This window comes from Trichomycterus rosablanca, chromosome 6 (assembly GCF_030014385.1).
Source record: "Trichomycterus rosablanca isolate fTriRos1 chromosome 6, fTriRos1.hap1, whole genome shotgun sequence".
In the NCBI taxonomy this organism is placed as follows: domain Eukaryota; kingdom Metazoa; phylum Chordata; class Actinopteri; order Siluriformes; family Trichomycteridae; genus Trichomycterus; species Trichomycterus rosablanca.
This window is the reverse complement of record NC_085993.1, coordinates 4,462,159-4,485,000: the sequence shown is the minus strand read 5'-3', so window position 1 is coordinate 4,485,000 and position 22,842 is coordinate 4,462,159. Positions and strand designations below refer to the sequence as shown.

The following is a 22,842-nucleotide window of genomic DNA, read 5'->3' as shown; positions in this document are numbered from 1 at the left end:
AAAGTCGTTTAAAAATAAAATGTACTCTGAAGAGTAAAACGTAATGAACATTTCACTCCCACTCAGGTACGATGGTGCGGAAAACTGATCAGCAGCTCCTGATTACAGCAGTTACTACAAAATCTGTCACACCCAGTGATTTCACATTAATGAACAAAAGATACAAAACATCAGAACACTATATAAAAGATCTTTTTATTTATTTACAGAGAGTCGTTTCTCTCTCCTCAACTTCAGAACTTCTTACAGCAGAAACTGAAAAACACTTTCTGTAAAAAAATAAATAAAACATTTTCTGTAAAAAAATTACAATATAGAACACTTTCTGTAATTTAATATTTGACACTGAAGACATTTTAGCTTCACTTTTTTTTTTTTTACAGAACTGCTTTAAATTAGACACACAGCTGGAATTTGGACACCTCCACTTCAGATCATGTTACATTCTCGTAAACGTAAAAAGCAACAAAAAAAAAAAAAGTGTAAATAAAAGTGTGAAAAGTCAATTCTTGTAAATGTCAAAAGTAAAAAGTGTAAAGAAAAGCATAAAAAGTATTAAAAAATGTAAAAATGTACTTAAAAATTAATGAAAGTGTAAAAAGCATGAATAAAAGCATAAAAAGTAAAAGTGTAAAGAAAAGCGTAAAAAGTCAATTCTCGTAAACATAAAAGGTAAAAGCGGAAAGAAAAGCGGAAAAAGTACATTCTCATAAATGTAAAAATTAAAAAGCTGGAAGAAAATCATAAAAAGTACATTTTCGTAAACAAAAAGTAAAAAGTGCAAAGAAAAGCGTAAAGTAAATTCTTGTAAATGTAAAAAGTAAAAAGCATAAGGAAAAGCGAAAACAGTAAATTCCCGTAAACATAAAAAGTAAAAAGCGTAAAAAAGCATAAAAGTAAAAAGCATAAAGAAAAGCATAAAATGTAAATTCCCTTAAACGTAAAAAGTAAAAAGTGTAAACAAAAATCTAAAAAGTAAATTCTTGTAAACGTAAAAGGCGTAAAGAAAAGCGTAAAAAGTTAATTCCGTAAACATAAAAAGTAAAAAGCATAAAAAAGCATAAAAAGTAAATTCCCCTAAACGTAAAAAGTAAAAAGCGTAAACAAAAGTGTAAAAAGTACATTCTTGTAAACGTAAAAAGCGTAAAGAAAAGCGTAAAAAGTAAATTCCCGTAAACATAAAAAGTAAAAAGCGTAAAAAAAGCATAAAAAGTTAATTCCCCTAAACGTAAAAAGTAAAAAGCGTAAACAAAAGTGTAAAAAGTACATTCTTGTAAACTTAATGGGAAAAAAATGCGTGAAAAGTGTAAGAAGTAAATTCTTGTAAATGGTAAAAAGGGTAAAAAGTATAGTGTAAAAAAAAGCATAAAAAGTAAATTCTTCTACATGTAAAACGGAAAGCATAAAAATAAAAAATTTTCTTAAGGTAAACATTCTGTTGCTTTGTGTTTTTCTGAGTGCTAGTCTCTCTTTTTTTTAGCTAGTCGTCTGGTTTCTCTTGTATTTTTAAGTCCTGAACACTGACCCAAGCTACGGCCAGAACATGTTCAGTCTTTCTGGGATCTTCTGTATCCTCCTGGATAAAGCTTTCACTGAGCCCTTGAAGACGCTGTAGCAGGTCGGACTGTTTTTTTTTTTTTTTAAGTGCGTGGACAGTCCCGCTCAGGAATGCTAATGCTGCATTGATTAGCGATTACAGATAAAGAAGTTTGTTGTGGGATAAAAAACGTGGTTAAAATCGATTCCCAGCAGCTGATGGTTGATAATTAAATTAGAAGCCGAGCTGCAGATCCCTCACACCTCAGCACCGCCGCTCTGATGGAATCTGAACCAGCAGAATTTCGACGCCCCTTCAGCGCCCGTGCCAAGCACGCGTTCCCCAGAAGCGGTGCCGTGCTAAAAGCATTAAGCTCTGCACATACGGAGCTGTGAGTGAAACGTCGTTCTGAGATTCATTAATGAAACTTTGAGACATCAGCCGCGTCTTGATTAGCAGATTTAGCTGTAATGAACCGCTAGCCACTGACGACGCTCAGTTTCAATAATTATAATAAATGCTGAACTAGTCCTGGCGTTGATTTTTAAAAGGCTAAAGCTGCGTTTATGTGAGAGTCAGTGATGCGTTCATTATCTTAATGAGCCGTTAAAGCCGCTGTGTTCTGGTTTAACTGCTGACTAACGACGCTCGTTATCAGAATTTGGTGAAATTTGTATTTCTAGTCTCAGTTACAGAGGCGTGATGGCGTGTACGAGTATAAAATAGGCGAAGGAGACTCGTAGTAGACTCGTGTGTGTATGTAAATGTGTGGACATTTACATGATTTAGCCAGGCAAACCACAGTGTGTGTGTGTGTGTGTGTGTGTACATACATCTATCAGCGTGTGTTTACTGAAGCAAATTGCTGGGCTGGGTTGAAGCGTTCCTCCTGTTCTCCATCTGTTTGAGTGAGCGTGCTGTGTGGTGATGAACACGCCCCGCTCTGCTAGCGCTGAACACTTCCATGATAGGAAACATGACGTCTGATATCACGCTGATGAAAGAGCTCAAACTCCTCAGTGTCATATACAGTGTATCACAAAAGTGAGTACACCCCTCACATTTCTGCAGATATTTAAGTATATCTTTTCATGGGACAACACTGACAAAATGACACTTTGACACAATTAAAAGTAGTCTGTGTGCAGCTTATATAACAGTGTAAATTTATTCTTCCCTCAAAATAACTCAATATACAGCCATTAATGTCTAAACCACCGGCAACAAAAGTGAGTACACCCCTTAGTGAAAGTTCCTGAAGTGTCAATATTTTGTGTGGCCACCATTATTTCCCAAAACTGCCTTAACTCTCCTGGGCATGGAGTTTACCAGAGCTTCACAGGTTGCCACTGGAATGCTTTTCCACTCCTCCGTGACGACATCACGGAGCTGGCGGATATTCGAGACTTTGCGCTCCTCCACCTTCCGCTTGAGGATGCCCCAAAGATGTTCTATTGGGTTTAGGTCTGGAGACATGCTTGGCCAGTCCATCACCTTTACCCTCAGCCTCTTCAATAAAGCAGTGGTCGTCTTAGAGGTGTGTTTGGGGTCATTATCATGCTGGAACACTGCCCTGCGACCCAGTTTCCGGAGGGAGGGGATCATGCTCTGCTTCAGTATTTCACAGTACATATTGGAGTTCATGTGTCCCTCAATGAAATGTAACTCCCCAACACCTGCTGCACTCATGCAGCCCCAGACCATGGCATTCCCACCACCATGCTTGACTGTAGGCATGACACACTTATCTTTGTACTCCTCACCTGATTGCCGCCACACATGCTTGAGACCATCTGAACCAAACAAATTAATCTTGGTCTCATCAGACCATAGGACATGGTTCCAGTAATCCATGTCCTTTGTTGACATGTCTTCAGCAAACTGTTTGCGGGCTTTCTCGTGTAGAGACTTCAGAAGAGGCTTCCTTCTGGGGTGACGGCCATGCAGACCAATTTGATGTAGTGTGCGGCGTATGGTCTGAGCACTGACAGGCTGACCCCCCACCTTTTCAATCTCTGCAGCAATGCTGACAGCACTCCTGCGCCTATCTTTCAAAGACAGCAGTTGGATGTGACGCTGAGCACGTGCACTCAGCTTCTTTGGACGACCAACGCGAGGTCTGTTCTGAGTGGACCCTGCTCTTTTAAAACGCTGGATGATCTTGGCCACTGTGCTGCAGCTCAGTTTCAGGGTGTTGGCAATCTTCTTGTAGCCTTGGCCATCTTCATGTAGCGCAACAATTCGTCTTTTAAGATCCTCAGAGAGTTCTTTGCCATGAGGTGCCATGTTGGAACTTTCAGTGACCAGTATGAGAGAGTGTGAGAGCTGTACTACTAAATTGAACACACCTGCTCCCTATGCACACCTGAGACCTAGTAACACTAACAAATCACATGATATTTTGGAGGGAAAATGACAAGCAGTGCTCAATTTGGACATTTAGGGGTGTAGTCTCTTAGGGGTGTACTCACTTTTGTTGCCGGTGGTTTAGACATTAATGGCTGTATATTGAGTTATTTTGAGGGAAGAATAAATTTACACTGTTATATAAGCTGCACACAGACTACTTTTCATTGTGTCAAAGTGTCATTTTGTCAGTGTTGTCCCATGAAAAGATATACTTAAATATCTGCAGAAATGTGAGGGGTGTACTCACTTTTGTGATACACTGTATATATACAGTGTATCACAAAAGTGAGTACACCCCTCACATTTCTGCAAATATTTCATTATATCTTTTCATGGGACAACACTATAGACATGAAACTTGGATATAACTTAGAGTAGTCAGTGTACAGCTTGTATAGCAGTGTAGATTTACTGTCTTCTGAAAATAACTCAACACACAGCCATTAATGTCTAAATGGCTGGCAACATAAGTGAGTACACCCCACAGTGAACATGTCCAAATTGTGCCCAAATGTGTCGTTGTCCCTCCCTGGTGTCATGTGTCAAGGTCCCAGGTGTAAATGGGGAGCAGGGCTGTTAAATTTGGTGTTTTGGGTACAATTCTCTCATACTGGCCACTGGATATTCAACATGGCACCTCATGGCAAAGAACTCTCTGAGGATGTGAGAAATAGAATTGTTGCTCTCCACAAAGATGGCCTGGGCTATAAGAAGATTGCTAACACCCTGAAACTGAGCTACAGCATGGTGGCCAAGGTCATACAGCGGTTTTCCAGGACAGGTTCCACTCGGAACAGGCTTCGCCAGGGTCGACCAAAGAAGTTGAGTCCACGTGTTCGGCATCATATCCAGAGGTTGGCTTTAAAAAATAGACACATGAGTGCTGCCAGCATTGCTGCAGAGGTTAAAGACGTGGGAGGTCAGCCTGTCAGTGCTCAGACCATACGCCGCACACTGCATCAACTCGGTCTGCATGGTCGTCATCCCAGAAGGAAGCTGATGCACAAGAAAGCCAGCAAACAGTTTGCTGAAAACAAGCAGTCCAAGAACATGGATTACTGGAATGCCCTGTGGTCTGACGAGACCAAGATAAACTTGTTTGGCTCAGATGGTGTCCAGCATGTGTGGCGGCGCCCTGGTGAGAAGTACCAAGACAACTGTATCTTGCCTACAGTCAAGCATGGTGGTGGTAGCATCATGGTCTTGGGCTGCATGAGTGTTGCTGGCACTGGGGAGCTGCAGTTCAGTGAGGGAAACATGAATTTCAACATGTACTGTGACATTCTGAAACAGAGCATGATCCCCTCCCTTCAAAAACTGGGCCTCATGGCAGTTTTCCAACAGGATAACGACCCCAAAAACAACCTCCAAGATGACAACTGCCTTGCTGAGGAAGCTGAAGGTAAAGGTGATGGACTAAACCCAATTGAGCACCTGTGGCGCATCCTCAAGTGGAAGGTGGAGGAGTTCAAGGTGTCTAACATCCACCAGCTCCGTGATGTCATCATGGAGGAGTGGAAGAGGATTCCAGTAGCAACCTGTGCAGCTCTGGTGAATTCCATGCCCAGGAGGGTTAAGGCAGTGCTGGATAATAATGGTGGTCACACAAAATATTGACACTTTGGGCACAATTTGGACATGTTCACTGTGGGGTGTACTCACTTATGTTGCCAGCTATTTAGACATTAATGGCTGTGTGTTGAGTTATTTTCAGAAGACAGTAAATCTACACTGCTATTCAAGTTGTACACTGACTACTCTAAGTTATATCCAAGTTTCATGTCTATAGTGTTGTCCCATGAAAAGATATAATGAAATATTTGCAGAAATGTGAGGGGTGTACTCACTATTGTGATACACTGTATATATATACAGTATATCTCTTACCATATAGAAGCACTTTGTAGTTCTACAATTACTGACTGTAGTCCATCTGTTTCTCTACATACTTTGTTAGCCCCCTTTCATGCTGTTCTTCAATGGTCAGGACCACCACAGAGCAGGTGTTATTTAGGTGGTGGATGATTCTCAGCACTGCAGTGACACTGACATGGTGGTGGGGTGTTAGTGTGTGTTGTGCTGGTATGAGTGGATCAGACACAGCAGCGCTGCTGGAGTTTTTAATCACCTCACTGTCACTGCTGGACTGAGAATAGTCCACCAACCAAATATATATCCAGCCAACAGCGCCCCATGGGCAGCGTCCTGTGACCACTGATGAAGGTCTAGAAGTTGACCAACTCAAACAGCAGCAGTAGATGAGCGATCGTCTCTGACTTTACATCTTTACAGCTACTGTAGGTAGGAGTGTCTAATAAAGTAGACAGTGAGTGGACACGGTATTTAAAAACTCCAGCAGCGCTGCTGTGTCTGATCCACTCATACCAGCACAACACACACTAACACACCACCACCATGTCAGTGTCACTGCAGTGCTGAGAATGATCCACCACCTAAATAACACCTGCTCTGTGGTGGTCCTGTTGGGGTCCTGACCATTGAAGAACAGCATGAAAGGGGGCTAACAAAGCATGCAGAGAAACAGATGGACTACAGTCAGTAATTGTAGAACTACAACGTTTCACCAACGATAAAATGGTGAAAAGATGTGACCCACATTTTGTCCATGATTTTTTACGTGACCCAGGCAACACAAACAATGCATCTTACTCTCTCTATAAAAGATTTAACATAAAGCCTCCACAAGGGGGTGTTCACGTACAAGTTTATTTAATTATTATTATTCTTCTCTGCAACCCTATTTTTTTTAAAACCCTGAGCTACTACACACGTGTCACAGTGCAGTACAGTGCAGCATAGTGTTCCTGTGGATAATTTAAACAAATGTTCTCCCTATGTCTGTGTGGCTTTCCTAGATGTGTGTGTTTGCCCTGTAATGGCCTGTCCAGAGTGCTTCTTACCTTTCGCTTAATTGGACCCTCCGTGACCCTGAATGACCGTGACCTGTGTGTTGGCCAACTTTGTTCCTATAGATTTATTCATGGGCGGCACCATGGCTCGGTGGGTAGCACTGTCACCTAACAGCAAGAAGGTCCTGGGTTTGATTTCCAGGTGGAGCGGTCAGAGTCCTTTCTGTGTGGAGTTTGCATGTTCTCCCCGTGTCTGTGTTGGTTTCCTCCCACAGTACAAAGATGTGCAGTGAGGTGAACTGGAGATACAAAATTGCCCTTTAATGTGTGTGTGTGTGTGTGTGTGTGTGTCTGCCCTGCGATGCACTGACACCCTCTCCAGGTTGTTTCCGTTTGCCTAATGAGACCTGGTATAGGCTCCAGCACCCCCTGTGACCCTGATTAGGATAAGCGGTTTAGAAAGTGAGTGAGTGAGAGTGTTTCATTCATTCATTCATTCATTGTCCAGTTTACCACTGCTTTATCCTGGTCAGGGTTACGGTGGGTCTGATTTATTGGGTGAAAGGTAGGAAACACACCGGACAGGTTGCCAGTCAATCACAGGGCAGTTTGTAGTAGATCCCATTGGTCTGACTGGATGCGTTTGGACTTGTGGGAGGAAACCAGAAAACCCGGAGGAAACCCACATGGACAAAGGGAGTACATGCAAACTCCACACAGAAGGGAACCTGGTCACCCAGCCAGGGAACAGAACCCAGGCCCTTCTTACTGTGAGGCGACAGCGCCACCCACTGCACCACCGTGCCAGCCTTAACGAATTTGTTCTATTGTTTTTTAATCAGGTTTGTTTGTGTAACATCAGGTTTTGTTTAACGATCTGGATGAAAATGAAATGAAAATGAGTTTTTTGGGTGTTGTTGCTGGTGAAGAATCTGGAGTCATCGTTTCCACTTCGTGTGAATCATCTGAAGCGTTTGATTACAGATCTGAAATGTAAGATGATGTCGGGATGATGGTCATCAAATCCAATCTCGCACCATCTGCTCTTAATTTCAGCTCAGTGTGTGTGTGTGTGTGTGTCCTTGGCAGTACCCTCCTCATGCCAGATTATTATAAACCTCTATGAATCAGTGGTTATTACAGATTCAGGACTGTGCAGAACTTGTAGTGATGGTGTACTGGCTTTGTTCTGGTCAGGGTCGCAGGGGGTCCGGGATACCCCCTCATCCCAGGAAACACGGAGCATGTGGACGGAATACATCCTGAACAGTGTGAAGAATAATCAGTATCAGGGTGGTCAAAAACCATGAGCATTTAGTGTATATTATATGGCCAAAAGTATCCGGACACCTTATCATAAGCTTGTTGGACACCCCGTTCCAAAACATGGGCGTTAATATGGTGGCACCGCCCTCTTTTATTAGGCAATAAGTGTAAATTAAAGAACAGCCACTCTTCTGAAGTATGCCTGTGGGAATTTGTGCCCTTTCAGTCCAAAGACCATATATACAGTATGGCTGGGCACTGATGTTGGTCAAGAAAGCCACAGTTGATGTTCCAGTTCATTCCAAAGCTGTTCAGTGGTGTGAGGTCAGGACTCACTGCAGAATACTGGAGTACAGTCATGCTGGAACAGGAAAGGACCTTCCCTAAACTGTTGTTTCAAAGTTAAAAGCAGTTTATTACCTCTGAAAATTAAAAAAGAATTAAAGTAATGTCCCAATACTTTTGTCCATACGGAGGACACCGCCATGCTAATCTTTCGGCCGCTGTGCTAATGGATCCTTCCGTCTCCCTGATGGATGTCGTAATCCATGCTAATGAAGTCAGTAAAGAGTGTCGTTAATTACCGGGGTGTGATACGATATCGCCACACGCACAATGCGCAACCATATCGAGTAGTGCTTTATCCTGGTCAGGGTCCCTGGTCTGCCTTCCCTGGAATCACTGGGCGCTCAGACGGGGCTGCGGTACCCAAGGTTCGCCACTTACCATACGCGCATACCATGTAAGATTTACTTCCTTACATTCACACAAAAACCGATCGTTCAATCATTTATTCTATTTCTGCGTTTCATCAGCGCCTTATCCTGGTCAGGGACCCTGGTCCGCTTCCCCTGGGAATCACTAGGCACTCAGAGGGGTCCGCGGTACCCAAGGTGTGCTACTTTACCATACGCGCATTCCATACGAGATTTACTTCCTTATATTAACATAAACATTGATAGTTTGATCATTTTTTAAATTTTTGTGTTTCATTAGAGCTTTATTCTGGTCAGGGTCCCTGTTCCGCGTCCCCAGGAATCACTGGGTGCTCAGACAGGGTGGTGGTACCCAAGGTGCGGCACTTACCATCCGAGATTTACTTCTTTACATTAACATAGACATTGATCGTTTGTTCATTTATTTCATTCTTGTGTTTCATTAGCGCTTTATCCTGGTCAGGGTCCCTGGTCTGCTTCCTCTGGAATCACTGGGCGCTCAGACGGGGCTGCGGAACCCAAGGGGCACCACTTACCACACAAGATTTACTCCCTTAAATTCACATAAACATTGAACGTTCGTTCATTTATTTCATGTTTATGTTTCATTAATGCTTTATCCTGGTCAGGGTCCCTGGTCTGCCTTCCCTGTAATCACTGGGCACTCTGAGGGGTCCGCGGTACCCAAGGTGCTCCACTTACCATACAAGATTTACTTCCTAGCATTCACACAGAAATCTATCATTTGTTTGTTTATTTCATGTTCATGTTTCATTAGTGCTTTATCCTGGTCAGGGTCCCTGGTCCACCTTCCCTGAAATCACTGGGCGCTCAGATGGGGCTGCGGTACCCAAGGTGCGCCACTTACCGTACGATATTTACTTCCTTACATTCACGTAAAAATAGATTGACGCTCATTTATTTCATTCTTGTGTTTCATTAGCGCTTTATCCTGGTCAGGGTCCCTGGTCCGCTTTCCCTGGAATCACTGGGCGCTCAGATGGGGCTGCGGTACCCAAGGTGCCACTTACCATACCCGCGTACCATACAAGATTCACTTGCTTACATTCACATAAACATCGATTGTTTGTTCGTTCATTAATTTCATTTTTGTGTTTTATTAGCGTTTTATCCTGGTCAGGGTCCCTGGTCCACCTTCCCTGGAATCACTGGGTGCTCAGATGGGGCTGCGGTACCCAAGGTGCGCCACTTACCGTACGAGATTTACTTCCTTACAATCACATAAACATTGATCGTTCCTTCATTTATTTAATTTCTGTGTTTCATAAGCGCTTTATCCTGGTCAAGGTCCCTGGTCCGCTTTCCCTGGAATCACTGGGCGCAGTGATGGGTGCAGAACAGGACTAAAACTCGGTGCCAAACCTGAGTGCAACTAAGAGCTTGTAATTTATTTAAAGCACATTTTTTAAATGCATGAAGGGAACCAAAGTACCCACAGCGAACCCACCCTGATATGGTGAGAACATGCCAAACTCCTCACAGACAGCTGCACAGCGCTAAATCGTGACCCACGTTCGACCCGAGGGAGACGCATGAACCCTCAGGGCTCGTCTGTTGTGGTGTTATCAGCTGGATCGTGGTGTAATGTGGCATGTACCCCCACACTGATGCCCGCTCTGTGGGATGGTATGTGATGGAGATCAAACCGGGCGTGAACACGGGCGTCTGATGGTATCTGGTTCAGCCTGCAGAATAAAGCCACGCCCATGTTGTTACGCCTCCACGCCTGCTCGCAATCCTTTATTCAGTCTTTCTTTTTTTTACAAACAGCTTCATTCTGGTCAGGGTCGTGGTGAGTCCGGCGCCACCTGAAAACACCGGGCACAAAGCAGGAATGTAGAAGTGGCACTTTAAAACACAACAACACAACGATCGAGCTCAGGACCAAGGAGAATGGTGCCACACCACTACTAACCAAAACCCACTTATGAGAACATACCAAACTCCATACAGCAGGAATAACCTGGTAAGGATCAAACTCAGGACCGAGGAGAATGGTGCCACACCGCTGTCTTAACCAACCCACTTATGAGAACATACCAAACTCCATACAGCCAGTATAACCTGGTGAGGATTGAACTCAGGACCAAGGAGAATGGTGCCACACTGATATGAGAACATACCAAACTCCACACAGCCAGTATAACCTGGTGAGGATCGAACTCCGGATCAAGGAGAATGGTGCCACACTGATATGAGAACATACCAAACTCCACACAGCCAGTATAACCTGGTGAGGATCGAACTCAGGATCAAGGAGAATGGTGCCACACAGCTGTACCAACCAACCCACTTATGAGAACATACCAAACTCCTCACAGCCAGTATAACCTGGTGAGGATTGAACTCAGGACCAAGGAGAATGGTGCCACACTGATATGAGAACATACCAAACTCCACACAGCCAGTATAACCTAGTGAGGATCGAACTCTGGACTAAGGAGAATGGTGCCACATCACTGTACTAACCAACCCACTTATGAGAACATACCAAACTCCAAACAGCCAGTATAACCTGGTGAGGATTGAATTTGGGACCGAGAAGAATGGTGCCACACAGCTGTACCAACCAACCCACTTATGAGAACATACCAAACTCCACACAGCCAGTATAACCTGGTGAGGATCGAACTCAGGATCAAGGAGAATGGTGCCACACTGATATGAGAACATACCAAACTCCACACAGCCAGTATAACCTAGTGAGGATCGAACTCAGGATCAAGGAGAATGGTGCCACACTGCTGTACCAACCAACCCACTTATGAGAACATACCAAACTCCTCACAGCCAGTATAACCTGGTGAGGATTGAACTCAGGATCAAGGAGAATGGTGCCACACTGCTGTACCAACCAACCCACTTATGAGAACATACCAAACTCCTCACGGACACAAACGAGGTAAAAACCCACTTCCAAGGACCATGGGGCTGTGTGGCATCCCAGCCATTGTACAGCGCCCCAGGAGCCTGGAGGCTTAAGGGCCTTTCTTAGGGCCCAACACTGGCTGCATGGCAGAGCCGGGATTAGAACACACAACCTTCTAGTTGGTAACACACAGCTCTTCCCATTAGGCTAAGACTGTCCCAGATGTCAGGTTTACATTTTACTGTAAATACACTGTGTGGAACGGTGGCGCAGTAGGTGGCGCTGTCGCCTCACAGCAGGAAGGTCCTGGGTTCGATTCCCCAGCTGGGCGGCCAGGGTCCTTTCTGTGTGGAGTTTGCATGTTCTCCCCGTGTTCACGTGGATTTTCAATGGGAGCTCTGGTTTCCTCAGACAGGCCAAAGGCATGCAGTCAGGTTAAGTGGAGCTACTGTTTGTGTGTGTGTGTGTGTGTGTGTGTGTGTGTGTGTGTGTGTGTGTGTGTGTGTGTCGGGGTGTTTCCTGTGTTTTCCCAAATGAATCTGACCCACCGAGACCCTGACCAGGATAAAGCAGCTGTAAAACAGACAATGAATGAATGTAAACGCTCTATTATAGACGATGTAAGATGATCTAATCCATTATTTCTTAATGCACTAATACTTTTGGATCTGTCTCATTTATACTTTGAGTGAATGTTTTTGAAACGCAGCCCGTATTCCATCTTCCCAGAATCCATTGTGTGTCCGGAGGTCTGTTTATTATCTTCCCACTGTTCCAGGATCTGGTGTTCCTCTGGTGTTCCTCTGGTGTTCCTCCCATCACACCTCACCTATAATAGCGGAACACTTACTCACACGCTCAGGGTGGGCCCCGCACACACACACACACGCACACACGCACACACACACACACACACACACACACACACGAGTGGTCGCCAGCATGACGACCGGCTCCATCAGTGCGCCCCCATCCCTTCGTCTCTCTCCACGGTGTGTCTCACCCCACAGAGTGTGTGCAGCGCCGCAGGTTCGGACATGCGCCCCGCCAGGGGTCCCAGAGAGCTGAGAGTCGAGCAGCTCTGGAAATGAGACACAGCCGATCACCTACAGCAGTGTGAGTGCTGAGCTTCAACAAGAGGGACGTTCACCAACCTCCCAAAATCTCATCTCAACACAGAGCCGCCCAGACCAGTTAAAGTGAGGTACACGGTGTGGACAAAAGTATTGGGACAAGGGCCCAATGGTGACTGCATGGCAGAGCCGGGATTCGAACACACACCCTTCTATAGCCAAAAATACTGGGACACACCCCTGTGTAGCCAAAATACTGGGACACACCCCTGTGTAGCCAAAAGTACTGGGACACACCCCTATGTAGCCAAAAGTACTGGGACACACCCCTGTATAGCCAAAAATACTGGGATACACCCCTGTATAGCCAAAAGTATTGGGACACGCCTCTTGATCAGTGGGTAGCACTGTCACCTCACAGCAAGATGGTCCTGGGTTCGATTCCCTGGTGGAGCAGTCTGGGTCCTTTCTGTGTGGAGTTTGCATGTTCTCCCTGTGTCTGCGTGGGTTTCCTCCGGAAGCTCCGGTTTTCTTCCCACAATCCAAAGACGTGCAAGTGAGGTAAACTGAAGATACAAAATTGTCCATGACTGTTTTTGACATTAACATTTGGTGTTATTTACATTTAGTTTGATTTCAGTGTACTTGTAGTGTTGGTTGTTGTGTTGAGTGTTTTAGTTATACGTGTAAATAAAGCTGAGCAAAGCTCGACCACATGAGTGAAATTTGTGGTCAGTGTTTATAATAACGTGCTTGTAGTAGCTAATGATGATGATGTGATGTTGGTGAATCTGGGGAACAGTTAAGCTTCTCACCCTCGTAATTAAAGACGTAGCTCGACACGTACAATTTAAAGCTCTTCTTTAACAATGATGGAGCTTTACTGCTCACTTTTGCCAGACAGTAAATGACTCTAACTTTCATTTTTGGCAACTCCTCTAAACACTGTGTATAAAAATGAGCCCTGATTAAAGCTAATCTGTTAGCGCTGGTGCTACACTGAGTGAGCTTTTACTCTTGGGATAAAATTCTACAATCGACTAACTAAAACACTCAATACAACAATCAACACTATAAAATACACTGACCAGGCATAACATTATACATAACATAACATTATATAGCACTGACAGGTGAAGTGAATAACACTGATTATCTCTTCATCACGGCACCTGCTAGTAGGTGGGATATATTATATTAGGCAGCAAGTGAACATTTTATCCTCAAAGTTGATGTTAGAAGCAGGAAAAATGGGCGAACGTGAGGATCTGAGCGAAACTGTGATGGCTAGACGACTGGGTCAGAGCATCTCCAAAACTGCAGCTCTTGTGGGGTGTTCCCGGTCTGCAGTGGTCAGTATCTATCAAAAGTGGTCCAAGGATGGAACAGTGGTAAACCGGCGACAGGGTCATGGTTGACCAAGGCTCACTGATGCACGTGGGGAGCGAAGGATGGGCAATGTTCTCCTGGGAAACCTTGGGTCCTGCCATCCATGTGGATGTTACTCTGACACATGTTATGCCTGATCGATGTAAAACTAAATATTAATAACACAATATTTAGAGTTATTAATATTGAGTGTTATTTCAGCCAATCTACCTTCTGCTTGCTTTCTAAAGACAGAAGGTTACCTGATTAGCAAAAGGATTGAACCCAGATCTTCAGGACCCATACTGCAATGTTTTTGAAGCACTTTCCTGAAGCTTACTTGGTGCTGAAACAGGAAAGTGTATTCCCTAATCTGTTGCCCAGGTTGCCACAAGGCCTGCAGCATGAAGATTTAATTCATCATTAGTGAAACTAGAAGGACAAACCATCAAAAACAGCCTTAGATTATTATTCTACCTCCACCACACTTCACATCTAGCGCTCTGCAACACACCTAGACGTGTGATCTCGCCTGCTTCAGTAGTGTCTATTAATTTTATGTTAATAATATTTTAATGATAAGAGTTTTTAATATTAAGTGTTATTTCAGTGTTTTTAAAGCGTTGGTTGTTGTATATCGTGTAACAGCTCACTCAGTGTACAGTACAGGGTTTAAATTCCAAGCTTTGCTATCAGCCGGTCGGGCATCTACATACAGACAAGACTGGCTGTGTTTAAGAGGGGGGGCTGTTAACCAAGGATTAGCATCCTGTCAGGGGTGTTACTGCATTGTGCCCAGTGATCCCCACCAAGATCCTGACCAGGGTTATGAAATAAAAGAATACACACACACACACACACACACACACACACACAGATGTTTAAAAGGCAGTGTATATGAAGTGTGTTTTTCAAAGTTGAGTTTTGTTCATTAACTTTCTTTGCTGTATTATCGTTTCGTGTGTGAGTGTGTGTGTGAGCGTGTGTGTGTGTGAGCGTGTGTGTGTGAGCGTGTGTGTGTGTGTGTGAGCGTGTGTGTGTGTGTGTGTGTGAGCGTGTGTGTGTGTGTGTTGCCGTACAAGTCTTATTATTTCAGATAATTTGTCGTTTAAATTCATCCCCCGTGTGTGAGCCCCCTGTTTAGATCTCTGATTGGGATAATTTGCTGTGGGTGTGTGTCATCACGCCTGCATGGGACACGGCAAAACATTTTCATTTCTCTCATTACACACACACACACACACACACACACACGCACACGCACACACCCTGCTAGAGCATGAAGACGCCCGGCTCACCGTCGTGCTGGAATGGTTTGAGGTGCATCGTAGTCGAGTTACTCAACACTAAACATTCGTCCTCTCGACACCATGAACCGTTTCATCCTGATCAGGGCTGTGGTGGGTCCTCGCTGCCTGGATCAGTGCGTAACATAAACGCCAATCTACCTTCTGCTTGGGTTTTGAAGATGAGAGGTTACCTAATTACCCAAATGATTGAACCCAGACCCCACCGAAAACGTTTTTGAAGCATTTTCCTGAAGCTCTCTTTGTGTTAAAACAGGAAAGGGTATTCCCTAAACTGTTGCCCAGGTAGCCAGCACTAAGATTTCCAAAACAGCCCAAGATTATCATTTTACCTCCACCACACTTCACATCTCACACTATCAATCCTGATAGATGTCCAAATAGCTCAGTTTTATTCAGTGCTCTAGAGTCCAGTGGGGCTGTGCTTTAGTCCATTTCAACCTTTTACTCAGTGCATGTTATACATATCAATCATGTGTGTGCTCCAGAAGCTTCTGATTAAAGACTTTTCTGGTGGCATTGCTTTCAGCAGCAGTTTGGAATTCAGTAGTGAGCAGAACACATTTTTAATGTCTGTGCTGCAAGACGGTCTGATGTTTCACACCACTTTCTGATTTTTCTCCTAATACTCTGGCTTCCCCCAATATGCCAAGACGTGCAAAAGGTGGATTGGCTACCTCAACCCCCCACCACCCGCCTGGGTGTGATAGACTGACAAGTGTGGTGTGTAAGAGCAGAAGCAGTACAGCAGAGTTCAACTGTAAGGAGATCAATTACGCTCTGATCCACATGTGCAGCACTTGAGTCCTTACTGACACCGAACCACTTCACGTTAAATAGTTCCATCATCAATAATAGTTCCATCCTAATTTAGGGCAATATTAGACTTTTACAATGAGATTTGGGGCAAACTCAGACTTTTAAAATGTAAATTGGGGCAAATCAGACTTTAAAAATTTAACCTGGGGCAAAATCAGACTTTTTATAGCAAATTTGGGGCAGAATCAGACTTTTGAAGTGTAATCAGACTTTAGATTACATTTGGGGCAAAATTGGACCTAATTTAGGGCTAAATCTTTTACAATGAGATTTAAGACAAAATCAGACTTTTAAAATTTAAACTGGGGCAAAATGAGACTTTTTAGATAAAATTTGGGGCAAAATCAGACCTCATTTGGGGCAAGATTAGACTTTTACAATGAGATTTGGGGCAAAATCTGACTTTTAAAATGTAATTTGGGTCAAAGTCAGACTTTTAAATGTAAATTGGAGCAAAATCAGGCTTCAGATAAAATTTAGGGCAAAATCAAAATTTTAAAATGTGAATTAGGGCAAAATCAAAGTTTTAAAATGTCATTTGGGGCAAAATTTGACTTTTGAAATGCAATTTGGGACTAAATCAGAATTTTAAAATGTAAACTGGGTCAAAATCAGACTTTTTATATTCAATTTGAATTTTTAAATATAATCTTGGGCAAATCAGATTTTTTTGGGGTGAAATCAGACTTGAAAGGTAATTGGGGGGGGGGGGGGGGGGGTTAAGTCTGTGAGAGTTGGTGGTGGTGCAGGGAGATAAAAGGGGGGAAGGGGCAAGTCAGGAGTCAGTGGGTGTTTGATCTCTTTTTATCTTTATAGTGGCGGCGCTGCTGCCAGCCTGTCTGCTCGTCTCACAGGAACCTTCACCTCAGTAACACTGAACCACTCGAACCTTCACTCAGACCTACCTGTTCAGGTATGAAGCCACACCGCACTGCGCTCTGATTGGCTGAGCTGGGTAAATCCGGCCCCTCTGGGGCCTGCTGTAATTCAACACTTCTGTGTGTGTGTGTGTGTGTGTGTGTGTGTGTGTGTGTGTGTGTGTGTGTGTGTGTGTGTGTGTGTGTGTGTGTGTGTGTGTGCACTGTTCCCGGGCTCCCAAAGCCCACGCCTCTCCCTCGAGACACACTTTCTCTCTTACACACACACACACGCTCAGTGTATCAGGCAGGTGGATTAGATCGGTGCGTTCGGACTGAGACCACCTGGAGTTTTTACTCTCCATCAGTTCTGGATTTTATTCTTGGTTTTTGCTGGATTATCAGAGTTTTGTTTTAAATCTTTCACACTGATGGATTTCTGGATTTGATCTTAAATAATAAAATCATTTCTTCATGTTTTTCTCCTTCACATGGTAAGTTCTCAAACTCACGTCTGATCTCCAGCACAGTTCAGCTCTTTATTTTTTCCTTTATGTTTTTTTTTTGTTTTGTTGCTACTTTAAAGAAAAATCTGGTTGAAGCTTCTGACATTTTTTATTGTTTTCTAACAATTTATTAGCTGCTGTTTTTTTTCATTAATTTATTTCTAAATTTAAGGATTTATTTCTAAGTTTATGAATTTATTTCTTTTATAATAAATTTATTTCTTTTAATGAATTTATTTCTTTTTTATGGATTCATTTCTACATTAATGGTTTAATTTCTATGTTCATGATTGATTTTTTCCATTTTTATGGATTTTTTTCTTTTTTAATTAATTTATTTCTTTTAATTAATTTATTTCTTTTAATTAATTTATTTCATTTTTTATGGATTTCTAAATTTATGGTTTTATTTCTAAGGTAATGAATTTATTTTCATTTTTATGGATTCATCTTTAAATGTATTGTTTTATTTTTAAATTCATGAATTTTTGTTTTCATTTTTATGGATTTATTTCTAAATTTATGGTTTTATTTCTAAGTTAATGAGTTTTTTTCCATTTTTATGGATTCATCTTAAAATTTATGGTTTTATTTCTAAGTTCATGAATTTATTTCCATTTTTATGGATGAATTTATAATTTTATGGATTTATTTCTTTTTTAATGAATTTATTTCCATTTTTATGGATTTATTTCTAAATTTATAGTTTTATTTCTAAGTTCATGAATTCCTTTCTTTTTAATGAATTTATTTCCATTTTTATGGATTTATTTCTGAATTAATGATTTCATTTCTAAGTTCATGGATTTTTTTTTTTTAATGAATTTATTTCCATTTTCAATGAATTTATTTCCATTTTTATGGATTTATTTCTAAAGTTCTAAGTTCATTTCTATTTTAATGAAATTATTTCTATTTTTGTGTATTTATTTCTATATTTATGAATTAACTTTAGACCGACTGCCAGGTTTAGTGCAAATATTTATTTGTTACTTACAGATTTGTCTCACTAATCTCAGTCTTTTTATTTGCTCTTTATTTTCTTTCACAGTATCATTTTCTCCAGTTTGTTTTTAAGTAAATATTAATTTAATCTGGAGCTGATTTATTTTTAAATTGATGTTTTCCAGCCCCTCACAGTGCAGCACACAGTTCAACTCTTTTCTTTTTATTACTTTTGAATTCTTTCTGTTTAGTCTGTGGAGCGATTCTTTATTGTTGCTGAACTTTTCTGGATTGTGGATTTAAAAAGCTGATTTATTAAAAGAAAATATTGATTTATTTTTGTCACACAGTCAGTTTATGACTTTATACTTTACAGTATTAAATCTTCTCTTACACGTTTACCTTCATGACTGTTAAAAGCTGCTGCTGATTTTACTGCGACGTTTCTGCTCTTATTCTTTATGGGTTTAAATTCACATCAGACTTTTTGTTTCTTGTTCAGTTTTTGGCTGCAGATCGACAACCTTATCAACCTTATCAAGCTTACATTCATGCTGAATGTTTAATCTGTTAACACACACACACACACACACACACACACACACACACACACACACACACAGCTTGTGATTAAAATCATTTTGGATGTTTTATAGTTTCTGACATGACTTAGCTGGAGGGTTCATACTGGTTCAGGTTCTTTATTCTCCACCAAAACATGCAGCCAGGCTAATTGGAGACACTGAATTGTCCTATAGGCACCTGGCCGCTAGGATGCATAAACCAGTGCATTCTAGTGCCGGTCCCGAGCCCGGATAAATAGGGAGGGTCGTGTCACGATCCGCTGGCGACCCCTAACAGGAGCAGCCAAGGAAATAGATAGACTCAGAAGGACACTGGTGGTCTTTTGTTCAGCAGTGTTGATTCTTTACCTGCTAATATTTTTGGTTAAAATAATAATGCGTTTTTTAGACTCCTTTGTGGATTCGCTTTTTTAATCCCCTTTCTCTTTGTGCTGGATTTTTATCTTGGCACTTTTTAAGCCGTGCACTCCTGCTACCCCGTAATTTCAGATAATATTCAGACAGTTAAAGGTGCGTAATTACTTTTTTTGTCACTATGAAATGACTTCCCCAGAGCGCTGGTGTTTTCTCCATCACATCTGGAGTCGATTTTCTTGTTTCTATTTTAATTTTTGGCTGCAATAGCAGTGCGGTTTTATATTTGCGTGTTTGTGAGCGTTATCATCGTACCGACAGCTTGTTACACTTTTATTTAACACTAGTTGTACATTCTTCTACACACAGATGCATTTCTTTCCATTCTGATTCTCTTTCGTGTTGTTTTATTGTGGCTGGAATGAAGTGTGAGAGGAGGGTGAAGGAGCGAGTCAACCGTCGGTGCCTCCACATCAGTCATCGCTGGCGCCTTTTGTGCTTTAGGTTTACTTTTTGGTTCTTAAGTCAACAACCTGTTCCTTACACACACACACACACACACACACACACACAGTTGCTGTTGGATTATTATAATACTCGCTATTTATAACAGACTCTTTATTTTTTGTTCTACACACACATGCTATGATAGTCATACAGCTTCTTTTTCTCTGACTGGATAATCAGAACACAAACTTAGAGCTCATTTTTTTCCTGCCGATTTTCCTTCCAAAGTAGTCGTATCCAATTACCTGATCGCGTTTCGCTTCCTGACCTCCATGACTGACCGAGGAGAGCCGTGACTAACACACGCTTCCTTCCACAAGTGTGCAGGAACGACCGATTATTTTCCCCTGCACTAGACGAGTTCATATGGGGCTCAGTCTCACGTAAGGAGAGTCTCACGTAGGGCAGTTGTAGCCTAGCGGTTAAGGTACAGGACTAGTAATTGGAAGGTTACTGGTTCAAGCCCTAAATATGCCAGCTTTCCACTGTTGGGCCCTTGAGCAAGGCCCTTAACCCTCAATTGCTCAGACTGTTTAGTCAGTACAGTACTGTAAGTCGCTTTGTATAAAGGCGTCTGCTAAATGCCGAGTCGCGCACTGATACCCGTTATCCCTCGTCTCTGTGCAGCAGCATCGATCAGCCATCAGAGGTCATAACTGCAGCAGTTATGAGGAATCTCCTCTGGCAGTCTTACTTAAGGACGGGCCATTCATTGTCCGTGTAGGCGCCCAGCCTGCTGGTAGCAGAGCTGAGATTCGAACTCGCGAGTGCTTCTTGTAGGTTTCCTAAAAATATAACCATGTCTGGTCCAAAAATATAAGTACAGCGGACTTTGTGTGTGTGATGGGGCGCCCGCCACCAGGGGTAGCTCAGAGGTTAAGGTACAGGACTAGTAATTGGAAGGTTACTGGTTCAAGCCCTAAATGTACCAGCTTTCCACCGTTGGGCCCTTGAGCAAGGCCCTTAACCCTCAATTGCTCAGACTGTATACTGTAACACTACTGTAAGTCGCTTTGGATAAAGGCGTCTGCTAAAATCCCGAAAATGTAAAGGTAAAATGAGTCATGCACTGATCCCTGTTATTCCTCGTCTATGTGCAGTGTCATCGATCAGCCAGCAGAGGTCATAAAATAATCCCCTTTGGCAGGACCACCCATGGACGGGTCAATCTTTGTCCGTGTAGGCGCCCAGCCTGCTGGTAGCAGAGCTGAGATTCGAACTCACGAGTGCTGCAGCACCCAAGAACCTTGATTAATGTATGTCTTGTGACAGACAGACAGACAGACAGACAGACAGACAGATTCTACTTTATTGTCATTGCTCAGTACAGGTACAAGGCAGCGAAATGCAGTTAGCATCTACCAGAAGTGCAAATAGTAGCATTGTGCAAAGAAAACAGAGAATATCAGTAAACATATGTCTATGATTAATATGAATATGTAGTTATAACTATAGTTATTTACATATATGGAATTATATCTGTGTACATAGTACTACATACATAATAGCAATAACAAACAATAAGCATATGAATAAAAATGGGATTAGTTAGGTATGTATTATAATTATAACAGCAATAACAATAAAAGATTAGTTAGGTGGGTTTTCTAAAAATATTTTAGGTGGGTTTTCTAAAAATATGACCATGTCTGGTCCAAAAATATAAGTACAGCATACTTTGGGCAGTGTTATGACAGAATTTGTGGAAGTACTCAAGACCAGAAATAAGCTGGACTGACTACATGAGATGGATCGAATCATCAGGGGCTCGTCTACTAAGGGTGCTGTAGAAAGCTGATGCAGGCAACCATCACAAAGCAAAGACGGCATAGTGACGTGATGCAACATGGCATCTAATATTTGTTTGTGTCTCTCGGCTCTTCTCGTCTTGATCAGCTGCTTTTGATACCATCAGCAACTTGCAACTTTGGATCTTTGACCACATAATTTGTTGGTTTTCTTGCTTTACGGTACAGTCCACATATTTTGATAAGGAGGTCAGGAAATTATAATGAAAAAGAAGACGCCTTTATTTGTCATATATACATGTACACGTGTACAGTACAATGATATTATTTTTCTGCATATCCCAACTTGTTTGGAAGCTGGGGTCAGAGCTTGGGGTCAGTCGTTGTACGGCACTCCTGGAGCAGACAGGGTTAGGGGCCTTGCTCAAGGGCCCAACAAATTTCCGATTGCTCTACCCACTAGGCTCCCACTGTCCCTTGTGACGGTCATTCACTTTGTCCGAGATCTGATCATTGCGAAGTACCATAAGTGTTCATTTATTAATTCCACTAATTCTACTGGTAGCAGAACATAACACTACCACCACCATGCTTTACAGTAGGTGCAGTGTTGTTGGGTTTTGTCCTTCTAACACACTTATGGCTTTTGTTGCTGAACAACCTGAATCTCTTCCATCTAAGCACACAACTAAAGTTGTGTTTAACTAAACTTGAAGTATCCTCCAGGCCACCCAAGAAGGATGGGCCCTGCTGAGTCTGGTTCCTCTCAAGGTTTCTTCCTGTAATTTTCAGGGAGTTTTTCCTTGCCACAGTCGCCCTCGGCTTGCTCAACAGGGGTTTTTGTATCTGTTGGTCCTGGATTTTGTAAAGTTGCTTTGAGACTATGTCTATTGTAAAAAGCGCTATATAAATAAAGTTGACTTGACTTGACTTGACAACTCTTTCTGGCGTGTGGTGATCAGCCCATGCGTTTGTAAAGCTTGATTGACTGTGGACAGTGATACACGCCATCCTGCTGCTTCGGATTCATAGCAGATTGTATTTTGATGGTTCTTAGGTAGCATCTGACAATCTTGCCAGCGGTAG

General features: G+C 42.4%; 1 protein-coding gene across 8 annotated transcripts in view; it reads left to right on the top strand.

Annotated features, from left to right (window-relative positions):
- The window catches only part of ptprfa (protein tyrosine phosphatase receptor type Fa), a 266,847-nt gene that overhangs the window by 30,697 nt on the left and 213,308 nt on the right, over positions 1–22,842 (top strand). Inside the window, exon 1 of one of the 8 annotated variants that reach the window (XM_062997296.1) lies at positions 17,098–17,168. The exons of the other annotated variants lie outside the window; for them this stretch is intronic. The gene's annotated coding sequence lies outside the window, so the exon portion shown is untranslated. Of the gene's footprint in view, positions 1–17,097; positions 17,169–22,842 lie in introns of those variants that run through there. 8 annotated transcript variants of the gene reach the window in all.